This window comes from Staurois parvus, unplaced genomic scaffold (assembly GCF_062004578.1).
Source record: "Staurois parvus isolate SC_StPar_1 unplaced genomic scaffold, SC_StPar_1.0 ptg000099l, whole genome shotgun sequence".
Taxonomy (NCBI): Eukaryota; Metazoa; Chordata; class Amphibia; order Anura; family Ranidae; genus Staurois; species Staurois parvus.
In genome coordinates, this window is record NW_028317895.1 from 3468362 (window position 1) to 3490465 (window position 22104).

The 22104-nt window shown below is 37.6% G+C and overlaps 1 protein-coding gene across 2 annotated transcripts in view; it reads left to right on the forward strand.

Moving 5' to 3' along the window:
• CPLX2 (complexin 2) overlaps positions 1-22104 on the forward strand; it is a 208401-nt gene that overhangs the window by 113456 nt on the left and 72841 nt on the right. The window lies entirely within an intron of this gene.

A 22104-nucleotide genomic window follows, 5' to 3' on the forward strand; every position in this document is an offset into this window, starting at 1 on the left:
AGTAGTAGAATGAATGGAGCGGAGTGGTGCTGAATGGACAGCTCCTAACAGTTCCCAGGCAGAACTAGCAGTGGAATGAACGGAGCAGAGTGGTGCTGAATGGACAGCTCCTAACAGTTCCCAGGCAGGACTAGTAATAGAAGCAATAGAGCAGAGTGGTGCTGAATAACCAGATCCCCAATTACAGCAGGAAGAATGTAAAGGAGTTCCCAGGCGCGGTTAGTAGTAGAATGAATGGAGTAGAGTGCTGAAGAACAGACAGCTCCCCAATTATAGTAGGAGGAATCTAAATAAGATCCCAGGCAGGGCTAGTAGTAGAATTAATGGAGCAGAGTGATGCAGAATAGACAGCTCCCCAATTATAGTAGGAGGAATCTAAATGGTTTCCCAGGCAGGGCTAGTAGTAGAATGAATGGAGCAGAGTGGTGCTGAACAGACAGTCCCCCAAATATAGTAGGAGGAATCTAAATAAGTTACCAGTCAGGGCTAGTAGTAGAATGAATGGAGCAGAGTGGTGCTGAATTGACAGTTCCTTATTTAAAACAGTTCCCAGACAGGGCTAGTAATACAAGGATTGGAGCAGAGTGATGCTGAATAACCAGATCCCCAATTATAGCAGGAGGAATCTAAAGAAGTTCCCAGGCAGGGCTATTAGTAGAATGAATGAAGCAGAGTGGTGCTGAATGGACAGTTCCTTATTTAAAACAGTTCTCAGGCAGGGCTATTAATAGAAGGATTGGAGCAAAGTGGTGCTGAATAGACAGCTCCCCAATTACAGCAAGAGGAACATAAAGCTCCCAGGCAAGGTTGGTAGTAGAATGAATAGAGTGGAGTGGTGCTGAATGGACAGCTCCTTATTTACAGCAGGAGGAAGTTCCCAGACAGGGCCAGTAGTACAAAGTCTGGACACATGGGAAACCGCATATTTTCAATAAATGTCAATACATTTTACAACAACATTTTATTTCATAATCAGTACCATCTTCAATGTGATTTCCACCATTTGTGATGCAAAGTTCCATGCACTTTTCAAGATTCACTTGAACCCGATGCAGTAACTCCACATTTTTGTCAATTCGAGCACATTCATTTATGATGCATTCATTCAGGTGATTCATATCTGTGATTTTCATAGAGTACACCTTCTCATTTGGCATACCCCAAAAAAAAGTAAACAGGGTTAAGACCTGGTAAGATCATATATATATATATATATATATATATATATATATACACACACACACCTATAGTGATGTTATCTATGCAACCAGATTTTAGGGACACCCTGTACAATAAATGTAGTAGGGTTTTGCTGAATGGACAGCTCCTTACTTATAGCAAGAAGAATCTGTAGAAATCAGGCAGGCTAGTAGTAGAATGAATGAAGCAGAGTGGTGCTGAATGGACAGATACTTATTTACAGCAAGAAGAATGAATCTGTAGAAGTTCCCAGGCAGGACTAGTACTAGAATGAATAGAGTGGTGGTGCTGAAAGGACAGCTCCTTTTTTACAGTGGGAGAAATCTGAAGAAGTTCCCAGGCAGGGTTAGTAGTAGAATGAATGGAACAGAGTGGTCCTGAATGGACAATTTCCTATTGGCAGTGAGAAAATAATGAGTCGTGGAGTCAGTAGGAATGAACAATGACTATTAGAGGGAGTAATAGTGCCCCTTTATTGGTATCGGTGGGAAGAATAGTACCCCATCATTGGTTTCAATGGGAGGAATAGTGCCTCATCATTGGTTTCAATGGGAGGAATAGTGCCCCATCATTGGTGTTAGGGTAAGTAATAGTAACCCTTCATTAGTATCAGTGGGAGGAATAGTGCCCCATCCCATCATTGGTATTAGGGGGAGTAATAGTGCTCCTTCGTTGATATCATTGTTAAGAATGGTGTTCCATCATTGGTGTTAGTGGGAGGAATAATGCCCCATTGGTGTCAGTGGGAGCAATAGTGCCCCATCATTGGTGTCAGTGGAAGGAATAGTGTGGTGTCAGTGGGGCTGTGCCTGCTCTGCAAGGACAACTGTTTTTTTAGTTTAGGGGACCAAGAAAAGCAGTTTTGCTTACTAGGATCCTCTGTGCTGCTAGACTAGTCCCAGGAGCCTCCTCTCCCATAGGCAATAATGGTCTAAGGTCTTCTGAAGTCATCAAAACCAATGCTTGGTTCATAGCCCTACACTGGATGTGAGGATGCTGAGTGGTAGTCCACTAACAGAGCATCAGGGAGCATCATCTGCCAAGGGAGCAGAGGATCAGGTAAGTAAGTGCTCTTACCATCTCCTAGACTAAAGGAGTGGTTAACCTCTTAAGCACTTGGGCAGCCCAATTGCAAGGGAGGACTTTTAGTTGTGCTATAAGACACCTTCCCAACAGCAGAGCTATCAAGTATTTAAAGTACAGTATGATGTTTTATCTCAAAGGATCACTATTGAAGAAAATGATTGCATCATCAAAATTGTATGAGGGTAATGTGTGTATTGTTATAGCTGTTCAGCAAAAGTTACAGAAGTTGGGAAAAACTATAACATTATCCAAAAAGCTTGAGCAATTGACATGGCAGTAACTAATTTAGAAATATTTAAAGCTGAATTCTGGGAAAAAGAATATTGCTTCCTTGTAAAGGGGCAGGGTTAAATGCTTGTTTAGGTCTAGAGGCTGCAAAAGGAAAAAGGTCTTCTCAAATATGTATAGTTGCAGATCCTCTGACATCATCAAGTTCAGTGCAGAGCCCATAGCCCTAGCTGTTTTTTTACTGTGCATGCACAGCACAGTATTCACACTTAAAACCCAGATGTTAGGGTAGTTTACATGTAGCATGCATGCACTGGAGTTACATCATCAGCGGCATCATCAGTGGCTGTCCAAAGACCAAAAGTAGATAATGCTGGGTCATACGAAGGGCCAGAGAAGATGATAGGGCCAGAGAAGATGATAGGAACAGAGCATTGAAAACAAATTAGAGGAGGGCAAACTCAGAGGTAAGTCTTCCATGATGTGCAAGTATTCTCTGCATATTTGCACATTATGGGAATAACTTTCACACCTCCCATATCCATCAAAGTAAAGTTCCACTTTAAGCCATATGAATAAAATGTTTCAGTTATAAGAACATCTGGCAACATTATGGATTGTCCCAACCCCTCTCAATTTTGTTGGACAGTTTGGTGTGCTTGCAGTTGTAGAGGCAAATATAGGTGTGTGAAATAGAAAAAGGAATTCAAATACCAAACACTATCTTTACATATATCAGCTGCCTACAGCTAGACAAACTATTCAGTAATAGTAGTCTTTGAAATGTTGATACTTTGAGTGCAATTCATTGCAAGGTTTCAGTAACTGAGAGTTTCAAGCATGCTTTACATGATGTGCATTCGTATATTCTGTTTAGTCTCAGCTGTTACCTTAAATGACCAAGATACTTAAAAGACAAGTTTTTAGAAGGGAAAAACTAAAAAATAACCTGTTTGTAGATCATAAAGAGAGTGATATAACTTGCATATATGTTCCTTGGCTTTCCAACTTTTAGTTATATGTTATCTGGTATTATACACAAAAAGAGCAATATATCTAGCATTAGTGGCTATTAGTGTCACTAGACACTAGGTCAACTACAGTATATGTAGACAAATATCTCTTCCACACTGCTTGGTTTTTCTTGGGCATCCTAATCCTGATAAATACCTGAAACCTTTAACTACTCTTCCATGAAAGTTAATAATTGGTCCATTTATATAAATCCATTTCTATTTTTGGTTATTGCCCCGTTTAATTTCATGTAACAAACAAAAGTTATTTTTAATAGGGAATTCCAAAATTAGTTACAGTATACATTATATCTGCTACAGTAATTTTAGAAGAACCTCTGTCTGTATAGTCAACAGGGTGAATAATCACACAATAATGTATACAAGGAATACAGGAAAGGCATAAACATACATGGTAAATGAAAGTATCAGATGTGATAGATAAATTTGAAAGCCCCTCTACGGCTATCAAGTAGGATGGCTGATGTTCAGTCTGATTAGATTTTCCTCATGCATTGTAAATTACAGTCCATATGATAACTAATACATTTTATTAATCAATCCAGGCTAAAAAACATTTTGAATAAAGAGCAAATTGATTTTGCAGAACTGACGTTAAGACATCAGTCAACCACACACATTTATCATCAGATATGGATGGAGAATCTCAATCTAAGCTCAGCTGCATTTGATGTTATATGAAAGCTACTTTGTGTGATTCTTATGATTGTTTTGATTATAGAGGAAAATTGAGAGATCTGTGTAATCATGAAATGATTCTGTTGTTTAGCTCTATATAACTTAACATTTCTCCCTATAAACACACTTTGATTTTTTGGGGGTTTTTTTTAAGGACCACTATCATGGAAATTATTGTATTCTGATAACAGTTGTTATATGTTAATGTTGATCATTCTTGGTGATAGTATCCAGTACATTAATTCTTTTTGTATTTCAAATTTATGACTTCTTCATTTATATTTTTCCCACATTCACATGCAGATGCAGCTGACAGTGATAGGGGTTGGAACAAATTATCAAGCTGCTTGGAGAGCATGCAACAGTCACCTTTTATTAAAATGACCTACGTTTTGATAAAAAAAGATGTATTTTGCTGAAACACCCCAGCGTCACAAAATAGGAAAGTTTACTACTGTAACCCTTGGTGATTTTACAGTTTGTCCCAACCCTGTCACTGTCACCTTTGTGAGACAGCTTGGCATGTGTATAAATGTGGAGAAAATATAAATAAAGTCATGTGAAACAATCATGCACTTATTACTATCATCGTATGTATTAACTCCACAAAGTTATCAAAATACAGTATTCTTCATGATAGCAGTCCTTAAATTCTATTTTACCATTTGTACAGATAATTTTGATTGTTTATTCCTTTATTCCTATTCCATTTCACAAAAAGTATGTTGTGGAAATGGAATGAGTACATTAATAAGGGGTATGGGCAACCTAAGAAGAAAGAAAAAAGAGGCATTGGTGGTGGTGGTGGTGGTGGTGGAGGGGAATATGATCACCTTGTATATCACATAAATGATCTATATATAGTAAACCTGATGCAAAGAGCGTCACTTATAGATCATTAAAAACGACAAGAGGGCACTCTTTGCAACTGGAGAAAGAGAGGTTCTCAGATATGGAAAGACTTCTTTACAGTAAGAGTTGCACAAATGTGGAATAGTCTTCCACAATAGTTAGTTCAAACCAGATTGCTAGAGTAGAGGGCTGAATGTGTTTTTAAATGTAAAAAATATAACTGCACAGCATTACCAGGAAATATTTTTTAGGTGCAAATTGAACCCTACAGTATACATTTTTTTATTGCCTTCCACAGAATCCACTGTAAGTTTAAGGTTCTGAGGATACTAAGTTTTCCATTTATTTTGTCTTTTAAGTTGTATTTAATGGATGTGTCTGTTTTCAAGTTAACTATGCAATAATTTTAGTAAAGTTCCAGCATGGTTAAACCCTTATCGTTTTAGCTCATATGTTGTCCATTACTCCATCTAGGTTCCACAAATATATAGGCATAACTAGAAGACATTCTAAAAACATAAAAATCTAAGAAAAACACATTTTGGAAAGGTGGGGCTATATTTCCAACCCATTATGTCAATAGCGGTTGATTCTTTTTATTTGTTCCACAATAAAATAATACTAATAAAAATAATATATAGTGTGCAAGTTAAAGTGTAAGTGCATTTTTAAACAGCAGTGGCATAGCCATAAAGTGATCATATTGCATGTTTAAAAAGCACAATGGTGGTCCCCTAGTGTCCTGCATCCTGCATTTAGAAATGGGCCATAAATACAGACCATGTAATCCACTTCCCATTTCAAATGGGCCTTTAATGTTGTCCCAACTCCCAACCATGTACAAACCTCTGATGCTCACAGAGCCATATCTTGGCCTACTCGTGGCTCCAGCAGTGTTTATGTCCTTTGAAATCTCAGTTTATAAGCTGGGTCTACCATAAAGAATAATTGTCTATTACAGCTTTTGGTAGGCATGCACACTTACCTTTTTTGTATGCTTCTGCTCTGACAAAGCTGGCGGTGAAATGATGGCCTGGCACTGAATGCATATCGGTTCTTACGTAAAGACTTACAGAACATCTCCCTTATGTAAATTGGAGATTACTTGTATATAAAGCATATGTATGTGTAAGTATTCTCACATAATCATTCAGCTTTTCTGATATCTAGATTTTTGTGTTCACCGTCAGCATATTCATTTGTAAACACTGCACTTGTTCAAGGCTTCACCGTAATGCATTAATCTAGTATGCAAGTTATTTGCGTAATCTAAAATTCACTTCGTACTTCAAGCTTTGATAAAGCTTTCTGTGTTTTCTGCATTCTCCTGAGTGCTGAATGGACAGCTCCTTTTGATCACATTGGTTTGTCATCAGCACCTGCCAGGATTCAGGACTGCATAAAAAACCCAGTATAAAAGCAAGTGATGTGATCCTACCTATTGCATAGAGTCTATTGTTTTCTAATCTGTCCTGTCACAAATATTGACACAGTGAACAGATACTGCAGATGGTGTACTAGGGAATGAAAGGACATGTTGTTTTGTTCAGTTATTTTTGTAGGGATCTTTGATAATTCATTTACAGATCTAGTCAATAAAGCATAGAAAAGATTAATGGTGGTGAACAATCAGTTATATTGCAAGTTACTGTTGTCAGATCAGTGAAAAATTATATTTGATCAATTACTATGGATAACAACTCTTGGCACATAATTATTTCACTTTGTATCACCTTAAAGAGTCTGTTATTGTGTCTGTCACACCAAAAATGCATCATTTGAAGACTGTATTGGTGATTTATATCTACACTTAAGCTCCTGGGTCTACACACCTGCTGTGCCCATTTTGAAGGCTTTTTTCAATCTATTTTTTTGCCTTGAAGAATGCAAAATGAACTGCTGGGCGTGGAAACATACAAAACACCAAGGAGGACAGTTACAGATTTGGAAATATTTATCTTGCTGTTAGAGTATTTAAGATATAAGAATGCAGGGGTTAACTCAGCCTACCAGTCAACACAAAGATATCTATTTTGGGTGTGCTTAGCCTTTAATGTGTGTAGCATTGGATTAAAAAGTACATAGGTGTCATAGAGGATGCCCATATAAATTTAGGACAAGATACAACTACCTATCAACCATATTGAGTGCCTTATAAACCTCTATAAGTTGTAACTTATCACTACACACTAGACCCTCAAGACCCTCCCCCTTGAATATGATTAATTAGAACCAGCAGAAACAAACTTAACCACTCTGATTTTGTCGATTCTGTTCAGTTTGATGGCCAATGTTTTGGTTATATGATTCAGGAACATGTGATTACTATTCAACATATAGCTACCTTTGTTGACATTTACAGATTTTGTATTTAAACCTGCAGGCTTTGTAAGTGCATCTGTCTGTATATAGAGATATAATTGCACCTTGGAATGCATATAACACCTGTTTTACTTTTGTATCAAATAAACATATTTGAATAATAAGAAAAGCACATAAGTGAATGCCTTGGCCCTAAATAATTTGAATGCATGCTAATGGAAATGTGAAGCTCATCTACATTCACATAACTAGATTTGCCCACATCCATTGAACATCTGCTGGCACTCATTCCCACTCTTTGCAGAAGTATAGGAACATATGCAGGTATATACAAATTAACATTTTAAAGTGGACCTGAACTGTGGAGGTTATACCAAAAAAAAAGCAGATTGCAAAGATTAGTCTCCAGCATTGCCTGAAGGCTCCCTGCAGCTGATAGTTTCTTTATCACTGACTTACTATGACTTGTTCGGACTTGTCCTGAACTGTGTCTCTGTATGGCCAACTTGACAGAGGCAGGGCTTTTTGTTCCTCATGTATAAGCTGTTTCTTCATGCAAGAGCTGCCCCCTGGATAATTGGTAATCTAATTGATGGGGAATGTTTAAAAAGCAGCAGGAGAGGTTGAGAAAGCATATATCCAAAAAATGAATGAAGCAGAAGCAGGGAGATGCTTGCAGTACAGCTCTTCAGTTACAGCTCCATCTCAGACATGGAAAATACTGAACAGCATAGTAGTGACATCACCAAATTTTACTCCAGATGTTGTGAGACTAGCAGTCAGAGGCTATATTATCTTACATTGCAGATATATACACTAGAGGACAGGAGTATCTAGCCACAATCACACCAAGAACTCCAGAGGTACACTTTTAGGGTATTGCTTAGTCAATAGATAATCCCTTTAAAGCACCTCAACACTGTTCCATTACCAGGTCACCATGGAAACTGAATAACCTCTTTGGTGACTGGGTCATTGAGCACTATTGTCAGAGGGGACAATGGCATTGAAGCTCACCACTGCACTAAAGACCCCCTCCTCTAATAACAGCAGCCGTATCACTGAGTAAACTCCCACATCAGAGTCTAATGTGACTCCTGTGCAATGCCTTCCTGGGCCACACCCCAGCAATTGGCTACAGCTTGAATTTCATAGGTGTGTCATTACTCAGTGACTACAGGGGAGCAATGTGTTAAGAAAGGAGAAGCTTCCTGTGTATACAGTCCTGCTTCTACTATACAGCAGCCAGGGCTAACATTACACTTCTTCCTGCTGTACTGGTACCAGCACTGACATTGGAAAACCAGTTTCACAGTAGCATAGCAGTCGTTTTTGGAAAGGAATATAGCTGGTTATTAGTCTTTCATACAAGGATATCTGTGCTCTACATTTAATGTTTGCATATTATTAATATTTATTACCTATATAGTTTAGTAATGCATGCAGTGTGGAACAACAGTCATGGCAATCAGTGACTTTATAAGATTCCAGAATTCCACTGTGTGCTGCTTCATATATATCTCTTAAGGGCTCTTTCACATGGGCATTTCAATCAGGTCCACCTTCCAGTTTTTCAGGTGGACCTAACCAAAACATCCAAGAAGCCCTGGGACTTTTGTCCATTTACACCCATCTACCTTCTGGACCGTCCAGGTCAGGAAAAAATGGAAAAGGACTTTTTCATTTTTGTAGACAAGATTGGGGGTAGCTTGATGTAAATGGAAAGTGGAGTCCATTTACATTTGGCCACCCATAGAGCTAAAATGGATGCACCCATGTCCGCTGGGCAGAAACTAAATGGGCACAGATGTCAAGAAACTTAAGTCCAACCTATTCAGGTCCAATTCAGCTTCGGATATGCTCATGGATCTCCTGTTGAGTGGAGCCAACTCTGCTCCATGTGAAAGGAGCTTTAGACTTCCCAAGATTGATTGATTTTTTTTTTAAAGATCAGAAAATGTGATCACATATCCTATAATGTTTCTGTAATGTTATTTCTGCTTCAGACTGCTTTGACATTGTGACCGTAAACTCTTGCAAATCAATTTCTTTCCAATACAATATGTTTCAGTTTTCATTTGGTTATCCAGAAATTTAAAAAAAATTATAAAATTTGTTTGATTTTACAAGGCATGATACACCATCAAAAATGCCCCAAGCTTTCTCAATATTTTGATTTGCTTTAAAGTGTATATAAACCTACAACCTATTTCTCAGTTTATTTGGCATCATGTCTCACTGTGTACAGTTTTCTTAAGCAATTTTTTTTATTAATGTGTTAATGAAGTTCCTTGCATGGAGATCCTTTCAGTGACAGAACTTCTGCTTTAAGGCAGACAGCAAAAGGCTGCTACATCACAATTATCACCAGCATTGCCAGTCTGCTATTTGCATTCCTTCAGTTGGCTGTTGGGCTATGTATCAGGTCTATCAGATAGGCATCCCAATGGTCAACTGAAGGAGCGCACATGGCAGGTTGACAACCCTTCTGCTAAATGTAAAGCAGTAGCTTAGCACTGTCAATCTTCAGTAGCGTTTACATACACTTTAACCTTTAAAATGAAAATCAGAAATGTCAGTATATACAATATCTGTTCAACCTTAAGGTTTATTTCTTAAAATAAAGTCTGTTCAAAATTAACAGAACAAATGTTTTACTTTTAACTGGGGCTTAACTATATGTACTTTGTAGCTACCTATTTAGTCATATGCAGGTTGTGTAGTGCTGGCTCCTAGGTTTTTAAAGCTGGCTCCTAGTTCTGGGTGATGTATGTCCTTAGCTGCCCTATATAATAGCAAGTTTTAATTTTTTGAGCTCAGGTCTACTTTAAGCTGAAACCTATATGCAGTGCATTAAATGTACCATGATGAATGCCAACCCAGTGGGATCAAGCAGGGCTGGTCTCTATATGGAAGTCAAGAGTTGTCAGTGACGTAACACGTAGGTTCGCGAGTCCGCAGTTTCCGGTGTGCGGTGACGCACTTCCGGCGTACGACGCCATCTTGCTACACCTAGGAAGTCCCATTCACATGCAGTGTACCCACACATCGGTGAGGAGGGAGGACTGCCAGGGAATGTGAGTGTTGTTACTTCAAATCTTTTAATAAAGGAGTCATATAATACTACACTTAGAGGGTGTTTTCTTTCTTGGCTCACTGGATTGGTGAGCCACTGTTCTTCAGAGACACCTTGGCTGAACAAGGGAAATAGGAGGCCCATAAAGAAATCCAATGAAGGAGGAAAGCTGCTGGCCTATTTAAATTTAGGATCCAGGGTGATCCTGCAAGCCTGCTGGCCCTTAGGGGTCACTGGGAGGAGGTGAGGAGGAAATCTAGCCACCGTTAGGAGAAGATTTTGGCACAAATCACCAATTGATTATCACTATACATTGCATGAATATATTTATCACCTGATGGACATTGTTTTCAATTGATTTCTAGAAAGATTGGACAAACGTTTTTTTTGCACTATTTTTGGCACTTTAGCACTTTTTATCTTTATATAGGTTGTCACACAATTTGGTCACCATTTTGTCATTATTAAGCACGATATTTTATTTGAGACACTTGATTAATTTAGAGTGTGATCACCTGAGTTCTATTTGATACACAATTATAAATTATCATTTAACTAATTTTAGTTTATGCTAGTTGTGGAGTATTTTTGAGATTATATTATATGAATTGGTCACTTATTTGTATTTATATATATTTATTTATTTATTTTGAGCGCCACACTATTTATTTATTTATGGAGTTCACACTGCACTAGGTATTAGTAGGTGAGTGTTGGCAGCTTAATGTTGGTTGTTTGCCATTTATAGCGCAGGAGGATTTTGGATTATCTATATGGAAGGAACTGTGAATAATTTATACAACCAATAAAAAACACAAGTTTAAAATACTAGTGAGTATAGCCTTATCCATTCTATAAATAAAGCTAATATTACTGAGACTTCATTTTCCATTAAAGAAATATAAATTAAGATGTTGGGTGAGTAGTGACTTCATCAGGCAAACATGGAGGTGAATGTGCTTTGTAAATATGACAAATCGTTCAATGGCACAGAAGCAGCCTAATAAATATGCATCATTTAGTGTGCACAGCCGGGGAATAGTGCTTATCTCCTATTTCTATATATTGCCTCGGGGATGTGTACATAAAAGTCACCTGCCCATTCTCAAAGAAGTCTTTAGCTGAGAAACCTGGCAAAACACACTGTACTTTAATAATTAATGGCACCTTCATTTGTTGTATGTCATTGAATGCATTATGAAATATGTAGTTTTTTCATCTCCCTTGCTTCCGTGCTCTTTAAGCAGTAACAGAATATTTTGGGAAAAAAATTATTATCTGCTTCCACCCATATTAACTGGTCCTGTGATACAGTAAATGCTGCTCCCCAGAATGCTGAGCTGCTTGATGCAGATATCAAAGTCTTGTGTTGGAAACTGTGTCTCTCAGCGGCAGGAAATGAGTTTCTACTGCCAGTGACTAGGGGATTTCATCTAAACCGAAATGAAATAGACTTGCTTATCATTAAATGGCAAACATTCCTGAAGAATGCAGAGAATTTACTTATATGTAGAAGATAGGTTTCTAGACAGCTAACACAATTTACTGGAAAATTAGAAATTTATTTAAAAAATGAGCAATATGATATTGAAAGAATTACTGAGCACCCTGGAAAACTTTGGCTTAAATAGATGTGTGTGTTTGTTTGTATACTTGTATGCACGCATTACTATGAATACATTACAGGGCATGTAATGTAAAAAAAATAACTTCAGTCTATTCTTATATTCTGATATATTTCCAACATTTGTAGTCCCGAAAGAAGCAAAACAAGAACTTTAGAACTTTGGAGAAGTGGTTGCCAGTTTAGCCTCACTATGTAAACACTCCTTAAAGAAAAATTCTGAGTAGGGAATTTTTAAATAGTTACATTGGTCCAACTTAGACCAATGTAATTAAGTATACACCATACCTGTGGGATCCCTCTAAAAGCTGGAAATTATTGCAGTAGTCCCCACTGCTACAGTGATCTCCACTAGCTTCTGAGTTCCATGCCAAGCAGCTTGAGGACCAAGGGACGTATTTGTCCCATGTTTTTAATTGCGTGTATCATCTGCTTAAGAACTTAAAACGCTTTTTTTTTTTTTGGTTTGAGTCAAAATATTAGTTCTTATCAACAAACAACAAACGGATCTAGCTTTTTGCCAATTATTTCATGAAATGGCTTAGTTACAGCAACTGAAGTGTACGAACTTTAAAACAAAAAAATTGATTCTTTTGGCGTTCCAAAATCTTACGGTCCTCAAAGGGTTAATTACTGGGCACTATTCAGATAATGCTTTGCATTTTTTCATTGTCACTGCCACTGTCCCGCCTCTCAGTCCTGTCCAATCAAAGAATGCCTTGCATTCATTCGGAAAACAGGAACTAGAGGCTAGTGGAGATCACTGTAGTAGTGGTGTCTATTACAGTGATGTCCAGCTTCTAGAGGGATTCCACAAGTAAGGTATATGCATAGTTACAGTGGTTCAAGCAGACCTAATGTAAATATGTAAACATATCCATACCTAGAATTCTTCTTTAAAGTGGTTGTAAACCCATACATATAACAAGTGACCAGCCTCTTGTAATACACAGAGATTAAACAGATCCTCCTGCATAAGTTGCACATGTTTATCTGCAGTATTCTATTCCCTACATCTGTTCAAAGTCCAGAATTTATAAAGCTTTCTGAGATTCGAGAAAACAGGGGGCGGAGAACTGAAATTACACACTGCAGAGCTCAGTGAAGAGAGCTCTGAGAGCTGAAGGAAATAAGGGAAGAAACAGAAACAGAGCTGAGGCTGCCAATCTGTTGAGAGATCTCTCCCCTGTCACCTTTTTTCTTTTGCTGTCAGGAAAACTTGACAGAAATGATTAATGTTGATAGAAGAAAAATTAAGCCACAGACAGAAATGATAATTAGTGCTCTTAATTGACACAAATATACACTATAGAGGAATATGCTTTGTTCATACTTCATGTTTGAGGTTTGCAACCACTTTAACACCATCACTGACAGTTTAGTTCAGGCATCAACCTACAAATAAATTATCATATTGGTCCAAAAAGATAGGTGGGTAGGTGAATTAATGGAAAATTTGTCAAGTGGTTGAATAGATAGGTGGACAAAGAGCTGTTCAACACCTGCTTAAAATTTATTTCCACTTCTGCAGTCAAATTTAGGAAAACTATATGTGTTTATGTGTTCTGATTCATGCAACATATGAAAAAAAATATTTCTTAACTTCTTAAGTATCATAACAGACTGCAAGCATTTTTGAATGAGTTCAGAATGAGTCTACCCCAACAGGCCCGGACTGGTCATAGGGCACACTGGGCATTTGCCCGTTGGGCCAGGGCTGCCTGGATAGGAGGGGCAGACCGTGCATTTCTCTCCTGCCACCACTCCATTCCTACTTCTCAGCTGCTGGTGGCAGGAGAGAAATGCAAGGTTCAGTTTCTATATGTGCTGCCCTTCCACCCCTCCTATCATCTCCTGCTGCCGTGGGCTCCTGTATGCCCCTCCTCCCGTGGCCACCCCCCTCATCTCCTGCTGCCGTGGGCTCCTGTATGCTCCCACTGTGGTCAGCCTCCCTTCATCTCCTGCTGCCATGGGTTTCCTGTATGCTCCCCCCATGGCTGCCCCCCCTCATCTCCTGCTGCTGTGGGTCCCGTGTGCTTCCCCCACAGCCAACCCCCCTATCTCTTGCAGATCTGCCATCAAGTTCCCCCCTCCCTGCATCTGCTGTGGGGAATCTGTCAAGATAGGCTGTCCCCAGTGCTGACAGTTCCTCCACCACCACAGAAGGGAGAGGAGAGAGAAAGCTGATTCTGCCCCTCCTCCTGACACCCTCTCCTCCTCTGTCTGCCCCGCCCACAATCCCCAGCAGTCTTGTGTCTTCTCTCTTTTCTTCCTTATTTCTCTCTCTATCTCTCTCTCCCCCCCCCCCTCTCTCTCTCTCTCTGGCTTCTCTTTCTTTTTCTTATTTCTTTCTTTTCCTTCCTTCTTTCATTCCTTCCTTCTTTCTCTCTCTTTGTCTCTTTTCATCCTTATTTCTCTCTTTTTGTCTCTTTCCATCCTTATTTATCTGTCCTTCCTTCCTTCCTTCCTTCCTTCCTTCCTTCCTTCCTTCATTCTTTCTCTATTTTCTCTCCTTCTATCCTTCCTTCCTTCCTTCCTTCCTTTCTTTCTTTCTTTATTTCTTTCTTTCTCTCTCTCTCTCTCTCACACTCTCTCTTTCTCTCTCGCGCTCTCTCTTTCTTTCTTTCTTTCTTTCTTTCTTTCTTTCTTTCTTTCTCATCAGAACACAACATAACTTTTCAAGTTATTTGAATGAGAACTTTCAGGCCTTGTTTAGACCTACTTTGCTGTCTGAAGTAAAATCCCTGTTTGAAATGATATTCAGACAACGAAAGACAGTGGTGTGAAAGTGGTGCATCACCTCAATACTTGTCATGCATGTCATGATGGTCCTTTGGCATTTTTTTTTTTGGTTGGTTACAATGCTCGGTCCACCAGTTACTCTCTTGCATTGTCATGTTTTCTCATTTGCTTCCTGTAAAGATATATCCCAGGAGACATCAGGCATTTTTTTTTATTAAAAATGTTTCTTCTTAACCACGATGGCAACACGTAAATAGGTTGCCTTGTTGAAAGCTAAGTGCATTGCAAAATGCTGAATAATACAACACAGATTATGAAAGCTGCACAGACATGGACCCTTTACAGCAATGTCTCTGTGACTCAATCAGGGTAACATGTAGATGCATAGTATAGTCTTTATAAGTCTCTATATCAACAGAGAGTCAAGCTGAGAATCATTACTTCAGAAAAACTTTTCAGAACATAAACTGCTACTCATAATCAGTGTCCATCACAGTGAAGTCTAAGGCAGCTCTGCTAACACAGGTAAACAACTGGAGGGATCCAAGCAAAAAAGGACCACCCCACTGGAATTGTAGTATGCTGGTAGCAACTGGGGGAGGGGGGTCCTCACAGTAGCTGGGTCTTCAGGAGAAGCTGCACACACCATTAGGCTCCTGGCTAGCTGTACATATGTCAGTTCTGACAGTGGAGGTCCTTTCACTTTGCTACAGATCACTTGCACATCTATCTATGCCTTATCAAATGTGGCCTATCTGAACTGATGCATTAGGAAAGCAAAGACACATATATTCAATGGGTATGTTCAAGAACTCAGGGAGCTGTGGGAAATAGAGTTAAATTGACCTGTATCTGAGCATAGTAAGTAAATGAGAACTCCATTACAAGTATAGGTTCACTTTAAAAGATACAACTAAAACGTTATGAACAATGCTTTAGACTCTGAAAGGTTGTAGGTACCCCATATTTGGGGGGGGCTGCTAATCTTGTTTTCAAATGATACAGAGTTTACAAGATGTATTGTTTCTTTTGTTTTTATTCTATTTACTGACCTAGATACACTGACCTAGATGACTGACAAATGAGGCTCAGTGTAGATAAATTTAAAGTTATAGACCTCGAGCCTAAACAAGCATCATCATATAATGTGGTAGAAAACCTGGAAAATCAATAACACAGAAAAATCTAGGCTTCCTTACAACATACAATGCCAATCAACTACTGCTAACTCTAATGAGATACTTTCCTATGATAAAATAGGCACAAATGTCACAAAATTTGTGTTCCTATGCAAGAGTTCATCATATACAATATATGTACACTCACAAAATAGGACACCTAAATAATAGGGAACATAAAGGCCTTCAGCAGCAAGAAAGAATAAAGTGATATTAAACCCTTAAAAAAAACAAATATATATATATATATATATAGTACTATATATATATATTACTGGCTGGATCACCAAGTGAAAATAAAGGAAATAGAAGCCTAATAAAAGAAAATAAATGCTGTCGCCACATCTAGGAATTGGTAAACTACAATCTAGCCCATTTTTATTTTTAGGTTTAATATCACTTGCATCAAAGAGCATTGCATTTTGTTCTATTCTGCAATAAATGTGCTTCCAATGCACTAAAACAGACAAAAGTCAAAATCTAACATTAACATTTTTTTCTAAACCAGCACACCACAATTTATAACATGTGTTTTGGTGCAATGTAGTGCATGTGCATTGTTCACTACTGTTTGTGTGTGTTGAGGTATCATTCAGTATGAAGGACACTACACAGAGATATCAATTAGAGATGAGCGAATTATTCAAAAATTCGATTCGGCTGATTCGCCGAATTTGCGGGAGAAATTTGATTAGATGCAAATTCATTTGCCGCGAATTTAACTTATTAAAAGGGTTTCTAGGCTTCAGAGAGCCTTTATATTAGTGCAGAACACTGTACCTTTAATTTAAATGCCCTTGGAGTCTGCTGGGGAAGAGAAATAATACTGTCAGTCAGTATGACATGCAGATGAGTGCCGTCGATCTTAGAATCACCGCACACTTCACTCATTTGGGCAGTCACGGGGCACGACGAAGAAGAAGAAGAAGAAGAATGAAAAGAAGAATGAAAAGAAGAAGAAGAAGAATGAAAAGAAGAAGAAGAAGAATGAAAAGAAGAATGAAAAGAAGAAGAAGAAGAATGAAAAGAAGAAGAAGAAGAATGAAAAGAAGAATGAGAAGAAGAATGAAAAGAAGAATGAAAAGAAGAATGAGAAGAATGAAAAGAAGAATGAAAAGAAGAAGAAGAAGAATGAAAAGAAGAATGAGAAGAAGAATGAAAAGAAGAATGAAAAGAAGAATGAGAAGAATGAAAAGAAGAATGAAAAGAAGAAGAAGAAGAATGAAAAGAAGAATGAAAAGAAGAAGAAGAAGAATGAAAAGAAGAAGAAGAAGAATGAAAAGAAAAAGAAGAAGAATGAAAAGAAGAAGAAGAAGAATGAAAAGAAGAATGAAAAGAAGAAGAAGAAGAATGAAAAGAAGAAGAAGAAGAATGAAAAGAAGAATGAGAAGAATGAAAAGAAGAAGAATGAAAAGAAGAAGAATGAAAAGAGGAATGAAAAGAAGAAGAAGAATGAAAAGAAGAAGAAGAAGAAGAATGAAAAGAAGAAGAAGAAGAATGAAAAGAAGAAGAAGAAGAATGAAAAGAAGAATGAAAAGAAGAAGAAGAAGAATGAAAAGAAGAAGAAGAAGAATGAAAAGAAGAAAGAAAAGAAGAAGAATGAAAAGAAGAAGAATGAAAAGAAGAATGAAAAGAAGAAGAAGAAGAATGAACAGAAGAAGAAGAAGAATGAAAAGAAGAAGAAGAAGAATGAAAAGAAGAATGAAAAGAAGAAGAAGAAGAAGAATGAAAAGAAGAAGAAGAAGAATGAAAAGAAGAATGAAAAGAAGAATGAAAAGAAGAATGAAAAGAAGAATGAGAAGAATGAAAAGAAGAATGAAAAGAAGAAGAAGAAGAATGAAAAGAAGAAGAAGAATGAAAAGAAGAATGAGAAGAAGAATGAAAAGAAGAATGAAAAGAAGAATGAGAATGAAAAGAAGAATGAAAAGAAGAAGAAGAAGAATGAAAAGAAGAAGAAGAAGAATGAAAAGAAGAATGAAAAGAAGAAGAAGAAGAATTAAAAGAAGAAGAATGAAAAGAAGAATGAAAAGAAGAAGAATGAAAAGAAGAAGAATGAAAAGAAGAATGAAAAGAAGAAGAAGAAGAATGAAAAGAAGAAGAAGAATGAAAAGAAGAATGAAAAGAAGAAGAAGAAGAATGAAAAGAAGAAGAAGAAGAAGAATGAAAAGAAGAATGAAAAGAAGAAGAAGAAGAATGAAAAGAAGAATGAAAAGAAGAAGAAGAAGAATGAAAAGAAGAAGAAGAATGAAAAGAAGAATGAAAAGAAGAAGAAGAAGAATGAAAAGAAGAATGAAAAGAAGAAGAAGAAGAATGAAAAGAAGAATGAAAAGAAGAAGAAGAAGAAGAATGAAAAGAAGAAGAAGAATGAAAAGAAGAAGAATTAAAGTACAGCAAAAAGTGTATCTGCAGAGAGCTCCGCTATTTCTGACAGTTCTCTGACAGTTCCTTCACATTTACAGCGGTTGAAACATTGTATCTATTTACTTCCGAATAAAAACATCTGTATCCTAAATGGAAACAAATAGATACAATGTTTCAACCGCTGTAAATGAACTGTCAGAACTGTCAGAAATAGCGGAGCTCTCTGCAGTGACACTTTTGCCGGCTGATCGGGAAAAATTTGATTCGTGCACCCGAAGTTTGCTAAAATTCGGATTCGATGCGAATCGAATTTTTCCTGATATTCGAAACGAATTCCACTTCGCCAGGTTCGATTCGCTCATCTCTAATATCAATGTATATGTATAAATAGCCTATATAGAACATCTCACGGAAATGGCTCACGTTAATGTTACAATAATGGACAATAGGGCACACCTTGATGGAAGAAAAGAGTATGTGAACTTCTACACATGAAATGGGTTCTGCACTGTATGAGCTGAGAAACTGCAATTTTTGTATCATAGGTACTGGGTAAGTTCTAGGAAATTCAGTATATTAATATGTAATATATTGTAGACTGTTGATACAGTGAGTTATAGAATTGCATTAAGGGTTTTGATAGTATTTTATCCCTTCTAAGGGCAAATTGGAGCAAGACATATGCTATGTTATGCTCTTCTATACTATATTGTCTTTTTTGTTTTTCTCTGTATCAGCTAGACATTATAGGTTCTGAGGACTGAAATGCTTTTTTTAATCTATTTTTCTAGTGGATGAACTGTGTAATTGATCTTTTGGCTGGCTGCCTGATTCACGCCTACAATTAGGTTTTCCAAGTTTAGATCCTCCTTTTTTCATCCTAGGGTCTTTTATCCTCCCCCTACAATTCCAGATCTTCTATTCATTTAAGATTAAAAACCATACCTTAGGTATAATAATTATTCAACACCTGGAAACCCCAGATTGAATGAATATTGCATTGTTTTGTTATATTAATGCATTTTACATGTTTTTTGTTTTTTCAGAGATTCCTAAAAGATTAATTTATTAATCATAATGTGTTTTATTAAAAGGCAACATTAAACAAGTTCCAGCATAGAAGGAGGGGGGAGGGAGAACACTGTTTTCTAATTTATTAACTAATCAGAGAACTGAGGGACACTAATTCTTAAAATGGTTGTAAAGATAGAAATTTTTTTCTTTTCTTTAACCTTTATACATTCTCTGCATTCCCTCTTGATCCAGTGCTGTAACCAAGAGCAGCAGCTCTCTTCACTCTTTCTCTCCTCACTGGACATATAGGCAATAGTGGAAGCCATTGGCTCTTGCGGCTGTCAATCACAGCCTGTGAGCAGAGAATAGGGAGTTATGGTAGGAGCACCACAGGAGTAAAGAAGTCTAGTGCCTGTTGGAGCTACACTAATTGCTTCCCCCTAAATCTTAACCACTTCAATACCAGGCACTTAAACCCCTTTCATGCCCAGGCCAATTTTCAGCTTTCAACACTGTCGCACTTTGAATGATAATTGCGCAGTCATGCAACACTGTACCCATATTACATTTTTATTATTTTTTCACACAAATAGAGCTTTCTTTTAGTGGTGTTCAATCACCACTGAGTTTTTTATCTAAAAAAACACCTGAATTTTTTGAAAAAAATGCACTTTTCTTCATTTCTGTTATAAAATGTTGCAAAGAAATAACATTTCTTCATAAATTTAGGTCAAAATGTATTTTGCTACATTTCTTTGGTGAAAATAAAAATAATAATTGAATTTGTATTTTTTTTCAAATGTTTCTATTTTTTTTTTTTAATTACATTTTTTCTTTTTTTTACTATTTTATTTTTCAGCACACTGTGACCAAAGCAACACAATGTTACCGTAGTAATATTGAACTACTCTGGTCAAGTGATCAGGATTTTTTTTTTTACACATTATGATTGCTAATACCAATGTTACTGAATGAAACTGATTCATTCAGTCTTTTGTTGCGATTAGCTGTGATTGGTCAAATCTGGTCACACAATACAGATGGGCTGTGATTGGCCCTGTCTGTATCACGTGGCTGCCTTGACCAGTCACAGCTAACAACATAATTGTATACAATGTATGGGATGACAGGAAGCCATCTATTGTATACAATTGATATGTGATCTGCTGTGATTGGTCACAGAGGTCACATGATACTGGCAACGGGCCGGTGTAGTGATATGACATCGGCTGTGTCCCATGGACACAGCCGGTGACAGATTGCACCGCTGCGCGGACCCATGGCTCGTTTTGGCAGGACGTCATATGACACACAGTCACAATGGAGAGCCCAGCCGTCAATCTGCTATAGGCCAGGCGGTAAGGTGTTAAAGCTACAACCCAATGCAAAAGAGTCATAAAGACTGGTGTTAGCTCAGAAAGGTGCCTGAGCAGTATTAATCCTTGTACACACAAGCTGAAAATCAACAAAAATTGGTCGATTCGGCAGGAACCAGCCGATGTTCGACCCATGTTCTACAGAAGCCTGTCTTATGACCAGCTTCTTTCAAATGGGCATGCTGGAAAATCAGCACCCAACCATCATCTGATCAGCTCTGGCAGCCAATCAGTGTGTTCTGGCAGGATACAGAAAGGCAAAGCAGGAAAGATCACCGCACTAACATTGCTTGTGTTAAAATGGCAATCTCTCAGTCTTTTTCCATTCAGCCTGCTGGGTTGAACGAAAAAAAAAAAATTCTAGTGTGTACCCAGCTTTGGACACCTTGCTATGTCAACATCAGACTATACAAAGGAACAAATAAATAACACAGGTTTGGGTTGAAGCTGAAATCAGTGAATACTTCTTCAAATTGGTTTGCCGATGGTCAAGTGTTATCCCTGATAGGTATTTTGATTAGTGAAAAGAATAGATGGATAGATGGATGGACAGGTATTGTAGAAGCAGAGTATACATTTGATACTGCGATTAATGTTAGCAATAATTGCCTATAATGTGTTTCTATCAAATCTTGCAGTGTCAAAATTATTGTTACAAAAATTACAACTTTGAGTGTATAATCACATTGCTGCAATACCCTTGCATAAAGTAGTGTCAATAGATCCTGACTGTCCATGTATACAGTTGGGGATTTCATTACAGTTTTCACAATCGAACTGCTGATTGCTCAGCGTTGATGATATGCATTTTGAAAGCAAAACAGCTTTCTGCACTGTCAGTCTGCGCTTACAAATTATGACTTTTCTTTAGATCCATAAAATTTGTTTTACAGCTATGGATTTTGCATGAAACATTAATAAAATGGGAAAGACTAACCTGCTTTTCTACAAACCATTCAGGCAAGATAAGTAATTTATTAAAGGCTCTATCTTTAGGACTCATTCTCACTGCTCCTGTTACCCTATATTTTTGTGAGTTATATTTCAGGGCAATACAGAATGTAATGCTTTTAACTAAAGCATGCTGTAACATAGATGCTGCATTGTGGTGTGTCTTGAGAAAATCCAAGATGTTGAATGTGCAAATCAAAATGCAGCACACTTGGCAGTGTGTGGCAGTGTGCACTGGTACATGCGTTATGGTGTGAATGAACCCTTGAAAAATATATACTGTATGTATTAATTCTAAGGCTCATAAAATGCAGTTTAGTGATTGGAAGTGTGTGTGTGTTTGTGTGTGTGTGTGTGTGTGTGTGTGTGTGTGTGTGTGTGT